General features: G+C 50.1%; 1 pseudogene; it reads right to left on the reverse strand.

Moving 5' to 3' along the window:
• Positions 1-11,038: 11,038 nt before the first annotated feature.
• Positions 11,039-16,776, reverse strand: LOC138444663 (UL16-binding protein 1-like; annotated as a pseudogene).
• Positions 16,777-22,383: the final 5,607 nt, after the last annotated feature.

Raw genomic sequence — 22,383 nt, forward strand, 5'->3', positions numbered from 1 at the left:
AAATACACAGGTAGAGGGGCTTCACAATTTTGTCATGGGAGATTTCGCCTCTGCCAAGAGTTTAAAAAAAAAAGAGCAAGTCCTTCCAAAGTTAACCCGGGTCCTTCCCTTTCTAGGCCCTTTAATGGCCATTGTTGTTCTTTCCTTTCTAGCCCTTGTTTATTTAACCCTTTGATTGACTTTGTGTCTGTAGGATCTACCAGTTTGAAATAACACTCCTGGTGGCTCAAGGAATACAGCCCCTTCCAGTGGAGGGTGGCCCCGATCCATGTAGGTCCTTGTGAGGGACTTCTGCACCTTGAGGGGAGGCTCAGTTCAGTGGTCTCTGTCCATAGGGAGAAGTTTTGATAGAAGAAAGCTTCAGCCCCTCAACCCTTAAGAATACGGGTGTAGACCCCTCAGTGGGGAATGAGACAGGCTGGGACAGTTTGCTGCAGTGAGTGTACCGGGACCAAAGTCACATTAAGCATCAAAATACAAAGAAATTGTAAGGGGCTAAAAATAATTGCATGCATGTGCAGTTGGGAAAAATAATCAACAACAAGATACAAAGAGACCAAAAACCAAAGGCGATTTCAGAGCAGCTATGCGCAAAAGCAGGGTACTGGTCATGATCCCTGCACACACCAAGGGGGAACAAACACCCAGGTTACCCCCCTGGCCTGAACCCAGGACCTGCCCTCACCCTCATCTCATAGGTGGGACCGGCTCCACCAACCTCTGGAGCCAGCAAGGGAACATGTTACTTGTTTTTGCTCCCTCATGAGAGTCCCAATAAAGCTTTTCTCCCCCTGATTTTGTGTCTGGCCTTTTACCAACTTCTATTGATCGAGTCCAGGAGCCCTGGTCAGTAACACAGGAGGGCTTGCTTTTGCTGAAGATCAGGATGCTGCTCGGAGATGGTGTCTCCAGTGGGCTTCCAGCAGAAACAGGGGTTGAACGCATGCAGATCCCAGGTGGGGATGCACCGTGTCAGGAACAAAGCAGGCACAATGGTTGATATGAGTAGAGAGATGGGACGGCTGCCAGGTCCTGACTGCAGAGTATGACGCTGGTTCCCAGCACAGGGCGATCCTAGAGGCAAACACCTGGATGGGTGGCCAACCTGGACACAAACTGCACGACTGAAAGGAATGAGACCAGGCGATGCCCTGGGGCTCCACTGGTTAGGACTCCAGGCTTTCACTGCCAGGTGCCCGGTTTGATCACTGGTCAGGGAGTTAAGATCCCAAAAGCCAGGCAGCCGAACAAAAAACAAAAAACCCAAGAAACAAAACCAAAATATAACACAACCTGGATGATCAGGACGCTGAAAACAGCCATCACAACAGCTTGTCTGGATACTTTGCCCAGTTTCTAGAACTGAGCCAGTTATCAGAACTGAGAACCTGTTATCTGAGAGAGGTGCAGTTTCCAGCAGGCGGGCCCTCATCACCATGGCAAGCGCAGTGCCGTGGTCCTCTGGCCTTCCCCATCCCTAGGAGCCATGTGGCCATTGACTCAGGTAAGTGCCCACTGGGAAGTAGAAGCCACCCCATATTCCTATGGACCCAGGGTGTGACTCACATCATGTCCAGGGATCTGAAGCATCATCGCAGCCCCTCTGTGATTAATGTGATGCATGAGATGCAGGGTACTGAGTACGTAACCGTCCTGCATCCTGCTTACAGGGGTATCACGGTATGTGAAGACCCACGCAGTGGTTATTTCACATTCTCCAGATTTGCACCAGTGATGGAAAAGTCTCTGTAGTTAGGAATGGGGTGAAGGCTGCCATAGTTGAGAAGTACGAGTACATTCTCATATTGCCTTTCCTTTGCTACAAACAGAATGTTGCAAGACCACCCTTTTCTGGGTAAAATGACAGAGATTAGTGAACAGTCATAACCTGAAAGCATGCAGGGCTCTGATCCCTTCACATCTCCTTTTTATATCTGCCTGGTCTAAAGCATTTCTATCATGGGTGGACACTATATATTTCAGAATTTGCAGACCAGAGGCCTCTGCAACTGCTCAGCTCAGCTGTGGAAGGTGTTCATGGAAAGGACATGAAGGAAGGAGGGTGGCGGGATCTGCCACTGGGACCCTAGGACCCTGCAGCACCCATGACACAGAAGTCCATCAGCGGGGAAATCACGCCAGGGGTAACCTGCCTGCCTGCTAAGTCACCTTAGTCATGTCTGACTCTTTGCGTCCCTATGGACTGTAGCCCACCAGGTCCCTCTGTCCATGGGATTCACTGGGCAAGAATACCAGTGTGGGTTGCCATGCCCTTGCACAGGGACAGCTTGTGACATCTAATCAGAGCATCCCAACCCAGCTCCACAAGCTCAGAGGTATGGCCACGCCACTTGTAGTGGGGAAAGCCTAACATTTAAACATGGCTTTTGATATGGTCCTGAGTCTGGTAGAGAAGGGACCTCCGGTCTTGATGAACTGGGCTCATCCACTTGGTAATCATTACCGAGAGGTCAGCTGTCATAGGATAGAAGTGATCGTGTGGTTTGGCATAAGCAGGGCCACAGGGAACAAATAAGATGAACAACAGGGGACCAAGACCTGACACCAGAACTGTGGTACCTCCCAATCCTTTGCTTACCTCTGTGGTTACCCAGGGTCCCCGTGGCCCCTTGGACCCAGGAAGCCACTCTACAGCAGAGGAGGGGAGCATTAGCCTGTAACTGCAGGACCTACACTCCTATCATCTTCCCACTACCAGAGGCTACAAGGCAGACCGGGCAGGGTTGGGATTCATAAACAGGCAGCCGAGGCAGCCGCTGGATAATTCCCCAGGTGATGAGTCACCCAGTGCTGGGGTTCGCAAACCAGGGCCGTGGTCAGAGGGGTTCCTTTGGTTTTTCACGTTGTCTTTGCCTGTTGTCGCACCACAAACCTGGAGGTGCACAGAGACAGATGCCAAAAGGCTTGAAGAGACGAACAGATTTGTCTTCTGTAGATTTCCCCAGCTCCTGTCTTAATCAATAACCATTACAGGCTGCCATTTCCACAGCCTGTGGATGATATGAATGTGGGACCAAAGGGCAGAAGTGGGAGTGCCCCTCCTCATCCTCAAGCCCCATGTCACACTTTGGAAGAATGGGCTCCCATCGCTCCTGGGGACCAGGCTGGAAGGCTTTTGTTGGGGTGAATCCTCAGGCAAGGGGATACGATGTCAGTGGTGGAGGGTGTGATTCTTGTCCCTTCACATGTGGGAAGGCATTGGAGGCCCTGGGCCTCTCGGGATGCAGAGATGTGGAATGAACTTAGTGAGCTGCAGAGGAGGAGCCGTGGCCCCTAAGGGGATGTGTCTGGGGAAGGGAGAGCCTGGGCGGCACGGGTGGTTCATGGCTGGTAAAGTGGCCTGGGAGTCAAGGGCAGGGGGTCGTGTGGAGGAGAAGGGTTTGTGTGGACAGATGAGATGAGTGGTGTGTGCTTTTCAGGGGGTGTCTGGGTTCCTCCCCACAGGAAGGTCGCCTGTCCCAGCCCTGCCACGGGGGCTCCCACTCCTGGAGGCATGGCTGAGGGGCTTGGAGCTTAGGGATGGCAGTGTTTCCTGCCATGCTCTCCTTGTCCTCTTGCCTCCCCACCTCCCATTGTCTGAGCATTGCTATATCAACCAGTTTGCCCTTTTGCTGGCCTGAAAGTGGCCAACAGGCCAGCAGCTGTCTACAAGGAAAGGAGCTCACCTACAGATTGAGGAGGAGGTGGCGGAGGCAACACCACACCCGTGGGCTCTCTGATCAAGGCAACTTGGTCCTGCTCTCTGGTTATAATGCATCATCCCCGCCCTCTCCCAGCAGGTTTACCAGGAGCTCACCACCCTGTGCTTTGTGGGCACAGTTGGGCTGCAGAAGCAGGACCAGGAAGCACGAGTGAAGTTGGTGCCAGCAGCCCTTGCCACCTGGAGCCCCAGGGTGACCCACCCTTGGGGAGGAGCCTGGTTGGCCAGTGGAGAAGGGAATGAGTCCCCAGAGTCCTCCGTCTGGAGTCTCTCCTGAGGGCTCCCCACAGGCTCCCCAAACCTTCTGTGGGACTGATGTTCCTCAAAATTTCAATGATCTGTCCCTCACCTTTCTTCTATCCAGCCCCTTCTCTGGATCCTCATGTTCCTTGTGTTTTTTTTTTTTTATTTTTTTTTTAGCAGCACTAACACCTGTTAAGGGGCTTCCCAGGTGGCTCAGCAGTGAAGAATCGGCCTGTCAATGTGGGAGATATCTGTTCCATCCCTGGATGGGAAGATCCCCTGGAGGAGCAAATGGCAACACACTCCAATATTCATGCCTGAGGAAATCCCATGGACAGAGGAGGCTAGCGGCCTACAGTCCACAGGATCACAGAGATATGACTTAGTGACCAAACAACAACAACTCCCGAGACAGGGGTTTGGCGAGCCCTCAGCATATACACACTCGGGGCCACCTGCATGATCTCCTCAGGTCCTAAATGAATGTTCAGCCTCTGTTCATTCCCGAGGGTAGCGTTTCCCATTGACAAATGTGTAAGTTGAGGCATGGCAAGATGAAGAAACTAGCATAGTCAGAATTTTGTCCAGATTCCTGTTTCTGGAGGTATCTATAGTTCACATCCATGAAACTGCCTCAGGTACTAATTGCAACCTCCCCAGCCCTCCACCTCTGACCTCACGCCTGGGGATGTGGAGTGAGCCTGGGGGTCAGGGGCATGCATGGGGTGAGTCTGGGTGCCCAGGTCTCTGGAGCCCGTGCTCCTCACCCAGGGCTGATCTGGCCCATCTGTGGCGGCAGCCTCTGACTTCATCCTGTTCTCCCAGTCCTTCCTCCCTGTGGTCTGAGTCTACCAGGGGCTTCCAGGTTGCCGCCACCGGGGGATTCAACCCAGGCTCTCGCCCCCAGCCCTTCATAAGGGAGTCTCTTCCCATGCAGCTCACCTGGCCCCACCAAGCTCTTGCCCCATTCAACCCTGAGTCCTGCACACCCCTGTGGGTCTCTTGTCCTCCAACCAGCCTCCTAGCACTGGTCCGTCCTACACAGAGACTCTAGTGAGTCCATTGAGAAACTTCTTGTCTCCTTTGCACCTGCTGATTCACAGAGTTTGGAGCTCTCTGTGGGCGGCTGCTGGGTGACCCCAAGGTAGAGCCTGGTGTCGGACTGGGTGTGAGTCAGGGCTTCTACCAGATAAGCCTGTGTGTGGCAATGCAGTCACACAACTCATCAGGATCCCAGGGACCTGCAGGGATTGTCTTAGCCTGGGCTGGCATCACGTGGAGGCGGGGCAGAGCTGAGAGATTGTCTAGAGCCAAGCTTTGGCCTCTCCCTGTGTGTCTGTGGGTGTGTTGGTGGGGGGATGGTTTGCGGGGAGGCTCCTGTCTGGAGCTCTGTTGGCTGTGAGCCCCAGCCTATGCTAGGCATGGTCTCCAAATGCTGGCCAGAGCACCAGACACTTTGCAATCTGCTGACTGCTGGGACAGGAAGCAAGTAATTCTGTGCCCATGGTCTCTAAGAGTGGAGTCTCCATTTCCCACAGTCCTCCAGTGCTCCAGATCATAAACCCTCTTGGTTTCTAAAACAGGAGTGAGGGAGGAGGGACGTGGGGCTGGTTCTCCCAGCACTGCACCAGGGCTGAGGTGCCTGATGTAGGGCCAAAACCTCTTGCTCCTTAGGCAGAATGCTCCAGTTTGTGATGACCCCTCTGTTGGAGAGTACCTGGCCAAAGGGTCCTGACTAGATCCCTTCTTTTCTGCTCCTTCCCTTCTCAGCGTAGTTCTTCTCTATGCTGGTTGTAGAGGGGATGTTCTGCTGGTTTCAGGTCATTTTCTTAGAAAGAGAGCTGTTCTGTATGTGGTTGCAGTTTTGGTGTGTCCATGGGAGAGTGGAGCTCAGGGCGTCCTTCTTGGCCATCTTGATTTTGCCTTTGTGTGATCAATGATCTCTCATGTTAGTATTGTAAATGTTTTGAAGTGCCAGGAACCATGTGTACATTGCCATCCGATATGTGTGTGTGCCCTGACTGCTCCGTTGACCCATCCATCTCTCTCCTGAGACTCCTGAGTCCCTGAGACACAGCAATATCGAAATTAGGCCAATTAATAACATTACCTCTACATGTCCCATTGACAGGAAGAATCACACCTCTCTCACTTTAAATCCAAAGATAGAAATGGTTAAGCTTTTGAAGAAGGCATGTCAAAGCCAAGATGGACCAGAAACGAGGCCTCTTCCCTGTAATATTCAAGTTGTGAATGCAAAGAAAATGTTCATAAAGGAAATCAAAAGTGCTCCTCCAGTGACCAAACAAAGGAGAAGATATGAAAACAGCCTTCCTGCTGATATGGAGAATCTTTCAGTGGACTGGAGGAAAGATCACACTGCCTTAGGCCAAAGCCTAATCCAGAGCAAGGCCCTAGCTTGCTTCAAGTCTATGAAGGCTGAAAGAGGTGAGGAAGCTGCAGGAAAAAAGAGTTGAAAGCCAGTAGAGGTTGGTTCATGAGTTTTAAGGAAAGAAGCCATCTTCGTAATTTAAGCACAGAGTGGAAGAGAGAGGGTTGATGCCGAAGCTGCAGCAAGTCATCCAGAAGAGCTAATAAAATAATCTCTGAAGATGGCTTCCTAAATTAGAGCTTTCCAGTGTGGAGAAAAGAGTGTTCTATTGGAAGAAGATGCCCCCGAGGACTTGCACGGCTAGCAAGGAGAACTCAGTGCCTGGCTTCAAAGATTCAAAGGCTAGGCTGACTCTCTTGTTAGGGGCTAATGCAGCTGGTGACTTGAAGCCAAGCCTCACTTACCTTCTGAAAACCCTAGTGACTTTCAGAATTATGCTAAATCTGCTCTGCCTGTGCTCTGCAAACAGAACAACACAGTCGAGATGACAGCATCTCTGTTTACAACACTGATTACCAAAAATATTAAATCCACTGTGGAGACGTAGTGCTCCCAAAAAAGGATTCCCTTCAAGATATCACTGCTCATTGAGAAAGCACCCAAGGGCCCTGATGGAGAAGTGCAATGAGATTCAGGTTGTTTTCACACCTGGTAAGACAGCATCCATTCTGCAGCCCACGAATCAAGGAGTAATCATGATGTTCAAGTCGTGGCACTTAGGAAATAGTTTCTGTAAGGCTATAGCTGCCACAAATAATGATTCCTCTGATGGATCTGGGCAAAGTCAATTTGAAACTTTCTAAAGTGCATTGAGGATTATAAGTTCCACCCAAAACATTTGTGATTCATGAATAGAGGTTGAAATTTCAACATTAATAGAAATTTAAAAGAAGTTGATTTTAACTTTCTTAGATGACTTTGAGGGCTTCTAGAGTTCACTTTTGAAGAAGTAACTACAGCTGTGGTGAAAATAGCAAGAGAGTTAGAATTAGAAGTGGAGCCTAATGTAAAGATGGGACTGATTGTTGCAATCTAATGATAAAATTGGAATAAATGAGAGTTGACTCTAATGGATGAGCAAACAAAGTGGTTTCTTGATATAAAATCTACTCTTGGTGAAGATTCTGTGAAGATTGTTGAAATGACAACAAAGGACTTAGAGTCTTTTAAGTTTAGAATGAATTTAGTTGAAAAGGCAGGAGGAGGATTTGAGAGGATTACCTCCAATTTGGAAAGAAGTTCTACTATGGGTAAAACGCTGTCAAAGAGCATTGCTGCTCAGAGAATCCTTCTGTGAAAGGAAGAGTCAAATGATGTGGCAAATTTCACTGTTGTCCTATTTTCAGAAATTGTGCTACCCACCGAAACCCTCAGCAACCACCACCCTGATTAGTCAGTAGCTACAGACACTGAGACAGGACCCTCCACCAGCAAAAACATGGTGACTCACTGGAGGCTCAGATGATGCTCAACATATTTTATTTTAGAAACAAAGTGTTGTGTATTAAGGTCTGGACATTGTTTATTTAGACATGAAGGTATTGCACACTTAACAGATTTCCATGTCAACACAATATTATGTGCAATGGAAATGAAAAAGTTTGTGTGATTCCCTTTATTGTGAAATTTACTTTATTGCCCTGGTCTGGAACCCAGCCCACAGTATCTCTGAGGTTGGCCTCTATCTACATGGCTTTTAGGCTATGTTTTCCAGCCTGGAACTAACACTCGAATGGCTGCATAGTAGGGTGAACACATGACCTACTGTTGGGATATGGTGAAATATACATTTAAAAGTCCAGAGAATTTAAAGATCACTTCACAGCTGGACTGCATGTTACTTTAGGAATGATCGTTTAATTCTCTGTTTCCACAAGAAATAAAGCATTATCATTGGTTTTATTTATAGAATGTGAAGGAATGGGAAATACCATGCTACCACCCTTGTGGCAGAAATTCAAGAGGAACTAAAAAGCCTCTTGATGAAAGTGAAAGAGGAGAGTGAAAAAGTTGGCTTAAAGCTCAACATTCAGAAAACAAAGATCATGGCATCCGGTGCCATCACTTCATGGGAAATAGATGGGGAAACAGTGGAAACAATGTCAGACTTTATTTTTTTGGGCTCCAAAATCACTTCAGATGGTGACTGCATCCATGAAATTAAAAGGCGCTTACTCCTTGGAAGAAAAGTTATGAGCAACCTAGATAGCATATTCAAAAGCAGAGACATTACTTTGCCGACTAAGGTCCGTCTAGTCAAGGCTATGGTTTTTCCAGTAGTCATGTATGGATGTGAGAGTTGGACTGCGAAGAAGGCTGAGCGCCAAAGAATTGATGCTTTTGAACTGTGGTGTTGGAGAAGACTCTTGAGAGTCCCTTGGACTGCAAGGAGATCCAACCAGTCCATTCTGAAGGAGATCAGCCCTGGGATTTCTTTGGAAGGAATGATGCTAAAGTTGAAACTCCAGTACTTTGGCCACTTCATGCGAAGTGTTGACTCATTGGAAAAGATTTTGATGCTGGGAGGGATTGGAGGCAGGAGAAGAAGGGGATGACCGAGGATGGGATGGCTGGATGGCATCACTGACTCGATGGATGTGAGTCTGAGTGAACTCCGGGAGATGGTGATGGACAGGGAGGCCTGGCATGTTGCGATTCACGGGGTCACAAAGAGTTGGACACGACTGAGCGACTGAACTGAAATGATGACTTTTCTCCTGGATTAGAAAACAGGCATGAAGTACTTAACTTTTGTGCATTATAGAGATGTTGATTTAAGAATCACTATAAAGGCTTCCCAGGTGGCGCTTGTGGTAAAGAATCACCTGCCTACGAATGAGGTACAGGAGACACAGGCGACATGGGTTTAATCCCTGGATCAGGAAGATGCCCTGGAGACGTAAATAGCAACTCACTCCAGTATTCTTGCTTGGGAAATCCCATGGACAGAGGAGCCTGATGGCCTACAGTCCACGGGATCGCAAAGAGTCGAACATGACTCAGCACCAATAGGGTAATAAATTATGATGGGAACCAGTCAATGTAAAACTGTATCCCTTTGAAAATATAATGAAGTTGTTTCTCTGGATAAAGAAAAAAACCCCTGAGTCCTGCAAGAGCAGATGTATTTTTCCACCAATATCATCATTTTTAAGAATAAGGTCACGATGCAGGCAGAAGTCTAATTTTCCAAAAACCAAAAGATTGAAAGTGTTATGTTTATGGTGATCTCTTGTACAAGTAGTTAAAAGTATCAGTGCAGAGACTGCATCACTCAACACCAAGAGGAAGTGGGAAAGGAGATTTGAAAAAAGTAAAGATGTTGAGGAGGATGCTCATCAGCTGCGACAAAAGACTCGAGATGGTGCAGCCACTGTGTCGTCATAACTGGTAGACAGACTTGGGATTCCGAAGGTGTGGTCTCTTGGCTCTGAAGTGAACAGCAGGAGAACAAAGGTGGCCAAGCAGAGACTGAGTCCTCAGGCCAACAGAGCACCTGCCACACTTCCTGGGAGCACCGCCTCCGGCAGAATAGAAAGAGGCCTTGGTCCACGAGGCTGAGGAACTCCTGTCAATTTCCTGGGGCTGCCCCTCCCCAGCTCCCCTCCAGCCCCACCCTCACTGAGGGGCTCCACCTCCACCCCCACCTCAGGCCCAGCAGCTTGTTGTCATCTCCTCCTTCCTTCCTGCATCACAGAGTCACGCCAGGCCCTGACACCGCCTGCTCAGGCTCAGGACTGGAGCCAGTGAGGAATCAATCTGCTCCCTTTACTCAGGTCCGGATCCTCCCCGAGGAGGGCCTAAAGGACCAGGGAGCAGGTCCCAAGAGGAGGGGACTTGCTTCCTGACAGCCTTGGGGGGCTGCAGGGAAACCTCCTTCCTTTGCTCCCCTCCAGACTCTGAGCAGCACACACAGCTCTCAGGACCAGGGTCCCTGCCCCCATCTCTTCCTGGTCACCCCAGTTGGGCATCTCCACCCCAGCTCAGGCCCACCACCCCCAGGCACCTCTGCTCAAGGCAGGGCCGCTCAGTGATGGAAGCTCTGGGTTCCCAGGAGGCTGGGGCCGGGCAGGCCACAGGCTGAGTCACAACTGCAGCTTCTCCAGGAGCACAGGCCTGGCCTTAGCCCCTCCCACAGTCTCTGCTGTGGGGCTCCTGCCTTGCCTGCTTCACCCACACTACTTCCTGTGAGAACGGGCCTTTGGAGTTGGGTCTGCAAAGGCCTTCCCACCCCTTCCTCTGGGATGAGAGCCCAGCCCCTCTCATTTTGGCCACTGGGTTGGTCCCCTCCCCGCTGACACATCACGTGGAGTCCCCATGCTGCTCTCAGGCCCCTGAGTCCTGCCCTCCCCCTGAGTGCCTGCTGTTCTCACACTACCTACCCTGGGCCCTGCCAGCCAGCAGTCTGTGCTCAGTCCGGGGACTTGGCTAAACCCTTTAGCATCAGTAGGCCCTCAGCCTAGTGAAGGCCCCACCCTTTTCACAGTGTCACCTGACAGTGGGGACCTCTCAGAACTCAGGGCTGAGCTTGTCTGAGTTCTGCTCTCAGGTGATATGGGGTCTTATCCCCCTGCTCATTTCCAGGATGAGGAGGTTCAGTGAGGGGCAGGGGTTGGCTGGGATTCACCTTTCCCGTCCTCACACCAGGCCCTGTGCCCCTGTCTTCCCTCTGATTTCTGCCCTCAGTACTTCTTCTTTTAAAGGATCCAGGCTACGATGCTTATTATGACAAAACCGGGGAGAACTCCAAGGACAATCTCAGTTTTGTGGTTGCTGGCTGGGGCCGTGGGCTGCACTGTAGCGAGGACTGAGGTCAGTGATGCTGCAAGGAGAGTAAGAGTGAAGCCCTTGTCCAGACCCCAAACTCAGCAGATGCCTCCTCGTCCCCGACTCAGTATCTCTACTGTGCAGACAGCTTGTACCCATCACATGGAGGCCCCTGTGATAGGTCCTCAGGTGAGATGGGGCGAAGGGAGGAGCCCAGTCCTCTCGGGGCTCTGACAGCTAATGGGGGAGCAAGGTTTCCAACACAGCCACTCAGTCCCGCTGTGACATCAGAGACGGTGACCTGAGGATGCAGTCCTCAGGAGCTACAGCAGAGGCGGTATTGACAGTTTTCCTAAAGTGGAATTGGTGACATTTAGAAGAAGATTCTGGAAAGAGGGTACAGTGAGAAATAAATCCCAGAAATCAAAAAGATGTCTACAGGATTTGGATCAGCAAAAATCCATGTTCAGTCGTCCAAACGCCTGTGCTGTGAGGAGAGACGTCAGGAGGTGGAAGAGGAGTGAGGATGACAGAGCATCCTGGATCATTGTTCTCCCAGAAACAATTCACTTTTTAGATTTTTTTTAATATTATTTATTTTTATTCACTCCAAAAACATTGTTAATTGGGGTATAGCCATTAACAATGTTATCATAGTTTCAGATGAACAGCAAAGAGATTTAGCCATACACATACATGAACCCCTTCTCCCCTAAACCCCTCTCCCATCCAGGCTGGCACATACCACTGAGGAGAGTTCCATGTACTATACCGTGGGTGCTCGTTGGTTATCCATTTACATATAGCAGTGTGTACATGACCTTCCCATAGTTCCTAACTATCCCTTCCCCCAGGTAACCATAAGCTTGTTTTCTAAGTCTGTGAGTCTCTTTCTGTTTTGTAAGTTTTCTTGTACTATTTCTTTTTAGATTCCACTTATAAGGCATGTCATATGATATTTCTCCTTCTCTTCTGACTTAGATCACTCAGTATGACACTCTCTAGGGCCATCCATGTTTCAGGAACAGCTCACTGTAGATGGATCACTTTGCCAAAACACACAGACATACAGACACACACACGCATACACAGAGGTTGGGTCCATATCACCTTGAGTGGACTACCAGTTCTCTACACTCGCCTCACTTACCCGAGGTCTTCAACATTTTCTCCCAGCGCACCATAAACTCCTGAAGCCAGGCCCGACAGTCTCCATGGAGACCTTTTTGAAGAAGTCGGTCACAGCTCTGTCCTTCTCCCACTTCTCTTTAATCCACCTCCCTCCAGAATGATCCACTGTCCAGTGCCCATCCTCTGAATCAAAGTGGAGGCACATTTCTCCATTGAAGCCAAAATGCCAAGATCCACTGACGTGTCCATCCTCTTCACACTGGCATGTCATCCTACCCTGCAAGGTCAGAGGATCTGATCTCATCAAGGAAAAGAAAGAGCATAGGCTCTGGACTTGATGAATTCTTTGCCTCACCGTGATCCACCTGCCCTGGGCCCAGGTAATCAGGCCCTGTTCTCTCCTCCAAGGCCCACTCCTTCCACTGGACTACTAGGGAAGGACCAATACTCAATTGAATTTTTTACCCATAAACAATGGATGCAGCTCCTTCAGTATCTGGACTTCCTAACTCACCTCTGGATTCGATGGACATGAGTTTGACTTGATGGACGTGAGTCTGAGCAACCTCTGGGAGTTGGTGAAGGACAGGGGAGACTGGCACGCTGCAGTCCATGGGGTTGCAAAGAGTGGGATACGACTGAGTGACTGAACTGAACTGAACTGAACTCACCTCTGGGTGTGTCTTTCTCCAGTATATTGTCAGGCACTTGCCCCATGAGGAAGTCCCCGATGTCTCTGAGTGTTTCTCTCTGTGTTTCCCAAGTGTTCGTAGTTTTCACCTCCTCTCCCAATGGACTTGTGGATTGGATCATGGCGCCACCACAGTCAAAGGAGAGAAAAACATTCCCATCTACCTGGCCTTGAGCCACACACCACAGCTCTCCAGGACTGGGGTGAGGATCGACGGTGAAGTTGTAGCAAAGAGAGTGAGCATCTGTGAAGGAAAATGCAGGTGAGGGCAGGTTTTGGAGAAGAAGACCCATTACCTTCTCCCCCCACTTATGTGAGAGCAGAGGAAAGCTGCAGGGCTGGGCTGGTAGAGCAGGAAGGCCCCCCTGCTCCCCAACACCACCTACAGGCTGAGCAAGTGGAGAAACCACATAACATTATCTCTACTGTGCTCATAAGGCCCACACAGAACCCAAAGCTGCAGAAAGCAGAATTTACAATTAGGGTCACAGGATTTAGCAAGGCCAGGGAGATGCTGCTGATCTGCCACTTTGATGGGTCTTAGGATCCTGGAGAAGGCGTGGCCCACATGGCATGAAAGAGAAAATCCAGAACTTCTGAGGCAGGTGGTAGAGGAAGGGATCAAAGGCTCAGAGAAGTGAATGTGCCAGAGTGGGCACAGTATGAAAGGGCAGGAAAGTGTGCAGTCCCCCAGGTTCCTTGGAGCCCGAGAGGAACGAGCGGATGAGAAGCATCTCCAACAGCTCAAGGGTGACTTTTGCTGAGGGTCAGGGTTGGTGGTGGGATTGGTGTTCCTGTGCACTTCCAGCAGGAGCGAGGATGGAGAAGGGGAAAGAGCTGATGCCAGGGGGAGTGCCCTATGTCAGAAACAAAGCAGATGCAGAGGCCAAGGGGACCAGAGAGCCCCACTGTAGCCAGGCCTCACTGCAAAGAGTACCACGCTGCCTCCTAGCACAGGGCGATCCTAGAGGCAGACAGAAGACAGAAGAGCAGTGAGCCCTGCTAAAAACTACATGATTGAAAGGAAAAATTATATAAAAAACAGAGACAGACACAAGGCTGAGTGTTCAGGAATCTGAGTGCAGACATCCCAACAAAGTGTCCAGGTCCTTTGTGCAGTATCCAGCACTGAGTCAGGTCTTATATTCAGAATCCATTCCTAGAGACAGAGATGCCAGGCATCAGCAAGGAGGGCCCTCTTATCACCACAGCAAGTGCAGAAGTCCTTCTGGCCTTGGAGGCCACATGGTCATTGCCTGGGGTAAGTGTACACTTGGCAGAACGCCACCCCCACATTCATGAGGTCCAAGGGAGGGACTGTCATCATGTCCAGCAGTCTGAAACATCATCATGGCCCGCCTGTTATTACTGTGGTGCCTGAGATCTGTGGTAAGGAATACACATCTGTCCCACAGGGGTGTCTCCCATCCACTGGTCCTCATAGTGCTCATTTCACTTTCATTGCATTTACATATGAATGAAAAATCTTCACAGTTAGTAAATTACCGTGCGGTGAGGGTACCATAGAAGTGATTTCCAAGTTCACACTTCTGACACGGACCTTCATCCCCCAAGAGTACTTGTAAAGAATATCACATCCTGGAGAAAATGACAGAGTACCAACCTACAACCCTCCAGGGCTGCAGGAGTGTCATCCCTATCCTATCTCCATTTAGTTCCCAGTGTGGCCCATAGATTTCTATACTTGTGCATATGACATATTTCAATCTCTGCAGACCATGGTTTTCTGTTACAACGGCTGTCCTAGCACAAAAACAGTTAGGGACGATTGGACCTGATCACCTGCTTCTTGGGCAGATGACCCAGCAGAACCTGTGACGTCAGAGCTATCTGTCTGTGGTGGGAAAGGTGCAATGTGCCGTCTACGGCATTTTACTTGGAGGTTCACAACACAGACCCTTTATGTCCTGAAGCAAGGCCATGAGATTTGCAGTGGGGAATAGCACACCATTTAAATGTGGCTCCTGGTATGGTCCTGGGGGTAGTGGAGATGAGGCCTCTGGTCATGAAATGTCAGCGTTGTCTATCATGATCTGGGCTCACCAACCCCTAATTATTAGTTCAGATAGACCAGCCATCAGAGGATTAAAGAGATATTGTGGTTTGGCATAAGAAGGGCCAGAGGCAACAAATAAGAGAGAGCAGCAGGTGGCCTAGGCCTGACATCAGAATTGTTTTAGGACCACTATCTCCAGGGTCTGCCCCTGTGGCTCAGCAGTAAGGAATCCACTTGCAATGTCAGAGCTGGAGTAGATGTGGGATCTGTCCCTAAGTGAGAAGATCCCGTGGAGGAGAGCATGGCAACCCACTCCAGTGTTCTTGCCTGGAGAATCTCTTGGACAGAGGACCCTCGTGGGCTACAGTCCATAGGATCATAAAGAGTTGGACATGACTGAAGGGACTTAGCATGCACACACTATTCTCTGCTCATGCCTGAGGCTTCATGCAGTGTCCCCTATATCTCCATGGACCATGGAAACCACTCTAGAGCAGAGGGGGTCGGGGACATCAGCCCATATCTGCTGGACCCATACTCCTTTCACATTCACACCACCCAGAACCTACAAGGCAGGACAGAGCAAGTTTTTGGTTCACAAACAGGCAGCTAAGCCATCCTTGCACTAGTCCCTAAGGGATGAGTCATCTATTACTATTACAGGGGAGTCACATTGTTCTTTTTTTTTTTTCCCCCCAGGCCGTCTTTGCCTGCTATTGTAGCACAAATGTGGAGATGTAGAATGCACACAGACACCAAATGACCTGTTGAGACCAACTGTGTTACTCTCTCTCTTTTGAAGAAAAGATTCTCCAACTCCTGCCGTAAATAATAGCTATTTATAGGCCACTGTCTCCATAGTCTCAGGGAATATGAATGTGGGACTGAAGGGTAGAAGTGGGGTTGCCCATCCTCACCCTCATGCCCTGTGTCACACACTTTGGGAAGCTCTTCTCCCATCTCTCCTGCTTTATGTCCTGGGGGACAGGCTGAGAGGCTTCTGCTGGGGTGAATTCTCAGGCAAGAGGATAGGGTGCCAGTTGACAGAGGGGCAGGTTTAGGAAGTTGTTGGAGGCCCTGAGCTTATTGGGATGGGGAGGGATATGGAAAAAATAGTGTTGTAACCAAGCAGGACTCTAAGGAGGCTTCTTAGGTAGACTCCAGCCATCTCCTTGGCCCCACCTCCTGCACCTCGCCCCCCGCCAACACCCCGCCCAAGTGTCGGACTCCACCTAGACCTTTGCCCATCTCCCTCCCCGCCCCCTGCCGCCCCGGCCCGCCCAAGGCAACTGGTCAGGCTCCACCCAGCCTTCCTCTGAACCCCATGGGTTCGGTCCCTCGGGAGCGGCCCCCACCTGTCCTGCACCCGCTTCAGTGGCTCCAAATTCCAGAGAGGCGGCCTGCGGATTGGAGCAGCATTTCTTGCTGCTGCCCGGGCTCCCATTTCTCCCAGCTTCCTCTCCCTTTATGCTGTGATTCCTTTTTCACCCAGATCTTGTCTTTTTCATGCCAGGGCAGGGAGGGGGCCCCGGCAGGAGGACGGGGAACCGCAACAAGCTGGGGAGTGGGGGCGGGGAGCAGGAGCCCAGCGGGAAAGGAGCAAGCGGAGGTCTAAAAGCAGGGAGGCGGTCCAGGCTCGACGTTCCCGAACCTGGCGGACACCCTCATCCCTCTCGGGGTCTTAAGGCCCCGTGTCCGCTCCCCTCAGGTTAATCCATGAACTCACCGCCTCGCGCCGTGCAGAACCGGAGAGACAGGAGAAGAAGCAGGGCAGCCACACTAAGAGGCGCTTCGGAGTCAGTGGTCCAGCCCATCACCAAGGGGAAAGTGCTTTGATCTGACTTCGTGGGGAGACCCGAGCTATTTGTGTGAGAGCCCGCCCCGCCCTTCCACTCTCCGCCCTGCCCTCCAGTCCACTCCCGCCGGTTCCCCGCCGTGTCACCCCCCTGACCCTCCTCAGGTGATGCCTGGACGGTCCAGGGGAGCCAGGCGCCTCCTTCTCAGGCATCGGAAGCCTCGCATGGCCCCACCCAGCCGGCCCCTCCTGACTCACTCCTTGCTCCTCCGAGTCCTTCTCGCCCCTCAACCTTCCTCCCCATTCCCGCCTGCAGTCTTCCTGCGGTGGTGGTTTACTTGTTCAGTCGTGTCCGACTCTTGCGACCCTGAGGACTGTAGCCCGCCGGGCTCCTCTGACCATGGGGATTCTCCAGGCGAGAGGACTTCAGTGGGTCGCCATGCCCTCCTCCTTGGGATCTTCCTGACCCTGGGATCGAAGCCGGATCTCCTACGTTGCAGGCAGAGGCTTTACCGACTGATGTAGGAGGGAAGCCCTGCTTTTTTTTTAAAGACTCAAGATTTCCAAGCCATCCACCACCCCTCAACCACCCCCACCAAAGAATTCTGCGGATCTCTTGAAAGGGCCTGAAGACAGCCCTTAACTGCAGTGTCATCAGCAATATGTTTTCTAGTACTTTCTGCCCCCAGAGTAGTCCTAGGTCTTTTGTGGGCCAAAGTAACTGCTCATTAGAAAGAGTTTGAGGACTGAGGCCAGAACCTGAATTTGCAAGTTCCCCGTGGAGACCGGGATCCAGAACTGCCACCGGGCGCCCCCTGGCGGTCTCTTCCGGCTGCTCGTTCTACACTGGTAGCCTGTGTGATCCGTTTTATTCCCCCTCATAATTTACTTGTATGCAGCATCCAGCCAGCACTGAACATCTCACTTTCACATCTCAGGGCTATCTGCTGATGAAGAGTGAGATGATCCATCACTCTCTGGGACTGACAAGACCTCCTAATTCTTGGGAAGTGGTCTATCTATGACATAGTGATCTATCAATGACATTGAGAGGTCAACGTCTGTGACAGAAGGATCCATCTCTCTGTTATCACGGGGCTCTCGGCTTTTGCTAGCTTCAGGGGTGACTGAGCCCTGACCTCGGAAGGTCGCACGGACACCTCAGCACGGGTAGTGCTCCATTTCATGTCTTCTCACTGAGTGAGGCTGGCTTCCCTATTTATAGATATGGAAATGGATGCGAGCAGAATATTACGGAAGTAGCAAGAGCGATCAGGTGGAGTTTTATGTTCTTGGAAGGATGTTCATTGTTGACACTCATTAACATCACCTCCCGGTTGATTTCACTCCCATCTGGGGCTACTGTGTCTGGGGGTGGCCAGGCCTGTCCAGAGTGGCCTGTCTTCTCCTATGTGGCTGTCCTGACCAGGGGTCTAATGCTGTCCTTTCGTCTTTCTCCTGCTCTCCTAAATCACTTGCCTCTTTACCAGCCTCCTCCACTGGGGCTATGTGGTCCCCATGTTGCCTCTTGCCAGAGATTAAACCCAAGGTCCTCTCCCCCAGGCCTATGCATGAGAGGTTTCCCCTGACACATTGATCACCTGAACCCACTAAATTGGTGCCCCACCCAAGCCTGAGTCCTGTCTGTTATGCACTGAGCCTGTATCTCCGAACCGACCGAACCCACCGAGACAGCAAGTCCACCACAGTAATGCAAAGGCAAGAAGGGAGTTTATTTCTAGCGTGCTAGGGCCCAAGTCTCTTCCAGCACAGTGGAATCCGACAAGAGCCCCGAACAAAGGAGTATGGCGGCTTATATACAGGCAGTTCTTTGTCTCAGTTACAAGAGTAGCTGGCGTTACATGATTGGCCAGGCAGGGTGAGCGCATGTCCTGTCTCTTTCTGGTAAACATGACTCAGGTCCTAGAGCCCGTCATTTGGTCCCTAACATTCCCCCCATCCTTAGATCATATAGAGGAATCTTCCTCTCAGTCCTGAGACACAGTTTGATATTGTTGCCGAAGCACAAACAGCTGTACTGTATTTATGTGTTCCTTTACAAAGGCTACAAGTCTATTGATAATACATGGGCCAAAGGTAAGCATCAGTAGAAGTATTAGCAGGGGTCCCAGCAAGGTGGAGATTAGGGTGGTCAACCAAGGGGATTGTGGAAACCAAGACTCAAACCATCCTTTTTGAGCCTCACATTCTCGTTTATGTTGGGCTAGTCCCTCTCTTACTTTGGCCATAGATTCTCTAACTATTCCTGTGTGATCAGCATAAAAACAACTCTCTTCTCCTAGGGCAGCACAGAGTCCCCCCTGTTGCAGAAAGAGCAGATCTAATCCTCTTCTCTTTTGCAGAACTACTTCAGATAGGGAAGTTAAAGACGATTCTAAATGACTAATAGATTGCTCTATACGGGTGATGTCCTCATCTATGGCCGCTCTCAGGGAGTTAAATCCTATGGCAGTAAGAGGTTCCCTCTTGACTTTGTAAGTTCCTTCTTGAGGATTTAGGGTCAATTTTTGGGCCCAGTAATCATATATTGTTTCCTCTGGTCGGTACAGAATCTTTGGCACGACTGCTACCATAACACAGAATTCTTCTTTGGGATCAAAGATTGAGCTGTGTAAGCATGGAGTCAGCCCCATGTGTGAACAGACCCACCATCCTCCCATCCGTGGTATTAGCCACCTGGCTATGGGCAAGCCCATAGGCTCAACGACATGCACACACAGTGGAGACCTCTCTGATAATACCTTGCCCATACATAACCCTTTTCCCCATACCTCTCTCATTGTAAGGCCTACTTTTCGGTCTCCCCATTAACATTGAGGAGGATCGGTGCTGTTGGCCAGGTCGTAAGAGGCGTTGAGGCCTACTGCCTCATAATAAGGGGGAATTAAGTTGTAACATAACCAACAGGATTTAGTTGCCTCAGGATGGGTTTGATTTAAGGTAGCATAAGCTGCCTTTACTAATTTCCATAGTGGATCTGTTTGTCCGAGTTTAGCAAGGGGGCCTGCCTCTGGGTCTTTTGTTGGTCCCTGGGATGTAGGTAGGGAGGTGGTCGGGTAGAGAGTTGCATGGACCTGTTCAATGGGGTTTGGACCTATACTATATATATTTGTACCGATTCTAAAACTTGACTCACAACAATGATCTCATTATAATACTCCCGGTATGGGAACCCGTCAGTTCTGGTCTGAAGCCCCCATGATCTCCCGTTGACCCAGGCCTTTTCTTTTTTTGCTTTGTCAATGTTAAACCTTATTTTTACCTGGGCAAAGTTATGATCCTTTTCCCAATTGGAGTACGGAGGTACGGGTCCTACAAATGAGAAGTTAAGCAAGTCCTGATTTCCTACATCCCACCGTCTATACCCTGGAGTCTCCGATCCATCATTGGAAGTTACGCAGTCCCAAGATTTACAATAAGAGTCCTGTATCCCCCCACAGATCTTCCAGTTATGCCTGGGCGCACCTGGACATGCCCAGAATGCATGATTCCGGAGCTTGCCCCTCTTCCAGGGTACATTTACCACCGGCTTAAGGTCAAAGTATAAGTCTGGCCACCAAGTATTTGGTGGATGTATTGCGGTGGTGGAGTTAAGCATCTCACGTGTTAGTCCATTTTGCAGTTTCCAGGTGATTCTGATGGGTTGGTGCGGGTTCACGCTGGCAGCTTTGGAGCAGAGTAACATGGTCATCTATAAGATGGTCCAGACGAGTTGTCTTGGTCCTGTTGACGACGCCGGAGCTTCAGCCTCAGGGGGTTGAACGGGTGCAGACACGCTTCTCATTTTTTTTAGCGTCTTCCTGCTCTGCTGAAGTAGCTGGGCGTACGTGGTTGCAATGCACACAAGGCCCGATACTGTCAACCTTTAGGGCAGTTGGGGTGGTAAAAAGAACAACATAAGGACCCTTCCATTTGGGTTCTAGTGCCTTGGTTTAGTGCCTTTTGACCCATACCCAATCTCCTGGGCCAATGTCATGTGAGGGAATAGTTCCCTTATTTTGACCCATATGTATTTCCCAGAGCAGTTTCCAGACACGAGAGTGCACCTTGTTTAAGGCCATCAAGGCCTCTTGGAATTGTCCCAACGTGGGAGGCGGTAGTTTCTTCCCTTTAAATATTGGACATACAGGGGGAGGTCTCCCATACAGAATTTCAAATGGGGTCAGATTAAGTTGATAAGGAGTATTATGCGCAGGGAAGAGGGCGAAGGGAAGGAGGGTCACCCAGTCCCCGCCAGTCTCTATAGCCAATTTAGTTAAAGTTTTTTTAGGGTCCGATTCATTTTTTTTTTTTTACTTGCCCTGAGCTCTGTGGACTGTATTTACAATGTAACTTCCATTTAGTCCCCAGGGCTAGGGCAAGGCTCTGAACTATTTGACTCACAAAAGCAGGTCCATCATCAGAGCCGATGGTCACCGGCAGGCCAAACCTGGGAACTATTTCTTTTAAAATCTTTTTCGCCACTATCATCGCAGCCTCTCCCTTTGTAGGAAAAGCCTCCATCCACCCTGAGAAGGTATCCACCAACACTAACAAGTACCGGTAACCATACTTGCCTGGCCTTACCTCGGTGAAATCTATTTCCCAGTGTTTCCCTGGTCCTTCTCCCCGATACCTCAGTCCTGCATGTTGTCTTTTTCCTGGTCTCATCTGTTGACATGCCTTACAAGCATGCACTATGTTTTTTACAGTTGTCTGGTACCGGGGAAATCGCAGGAGCGCAGTTTGAAAGAGCATCAGAGTCTTCTTTTTTCCCAGATGAGTAGACAAGTGTAAATGCTCACATAGTTGCTGTCCCAACTGAGCAGGGAGTATCAAGTAGCCGTCTGAGTCTCGGTACCATCCATCTTCACCTTTTTGAAGGTTGGTGTGTTCTTGGATCCAAGCAAGGTCTGTGGATGAATACTCAGGGATTGGGGGCAGAGTTCCCATACCTGGAGGTGGAAGTCCGATCGCCAACACAGGGGTGATGAAATCTTCATCAGCTACTTTTTGAGCTGCCAGGTCTGCAGCACGATTCCCTCGTGCCGTGAGGCTGTCACCCTTCTGATGCCCAGGTACGTGTACTATTGACACAGCCCGAGGCATCTGTACAGCCTCTAAAAGTCTACGGATTTCAGGCAAATTTTTAATTTCTTTTCCTTCAGCTGTCAAAAACCCCCGTTCCCGATATATCGGGCCCTGGATGTGTACCGTGCCTAAAGCATAGCGACTGTCAGTGAAAACAGTTATTCTTTTTCCTTTGGCTCTCTCTAATGCTTGAATCAGGGCAATTAACTCTGCCTTGTGCTGAGGTATCCAGGGGAAGGGCCTCTGCCCATATCGTCTGTCCAGAGTCATCTACTACTGCGGCTCCTGCCTGTCTCTGTCCATCTTTTACATAACTGCTGCCATCTGTGAACCATTTTAGCTCACTGTTATCCAGTGGAGTATCAGTTAAGTCCTTTCATATTGCTGTTACCCCGGCCAGTATCTCATCACAATCATGGAGGGGGCTATTTTCCTCCGGACTGGGCAAAAGAGTGGCCGGATTTAGAGTGCAGGGCGTTTGGAAATGAATCCATGGGGTGTCAAGTAGCAAGGCCTGGTAGTGTGTCAAGCGGGC

This window comes from Ovis canadensis, chromosome 8 (assembly GCF_042477335.2).
Source record: "Ovis canadensis isolate MfBH-ARS-UI-01 breed Bighorn chromosome 8, ARS-UI_OviCan_v2, whole genome shotgun sequence".
Classification (NCBI taxonomy): domain Eukaryota; kingdom Metazoa; phylum Chordata; class Mammalia; order Artiodactyla; family Bovidae; genus Ovis; species Ovis canadensis.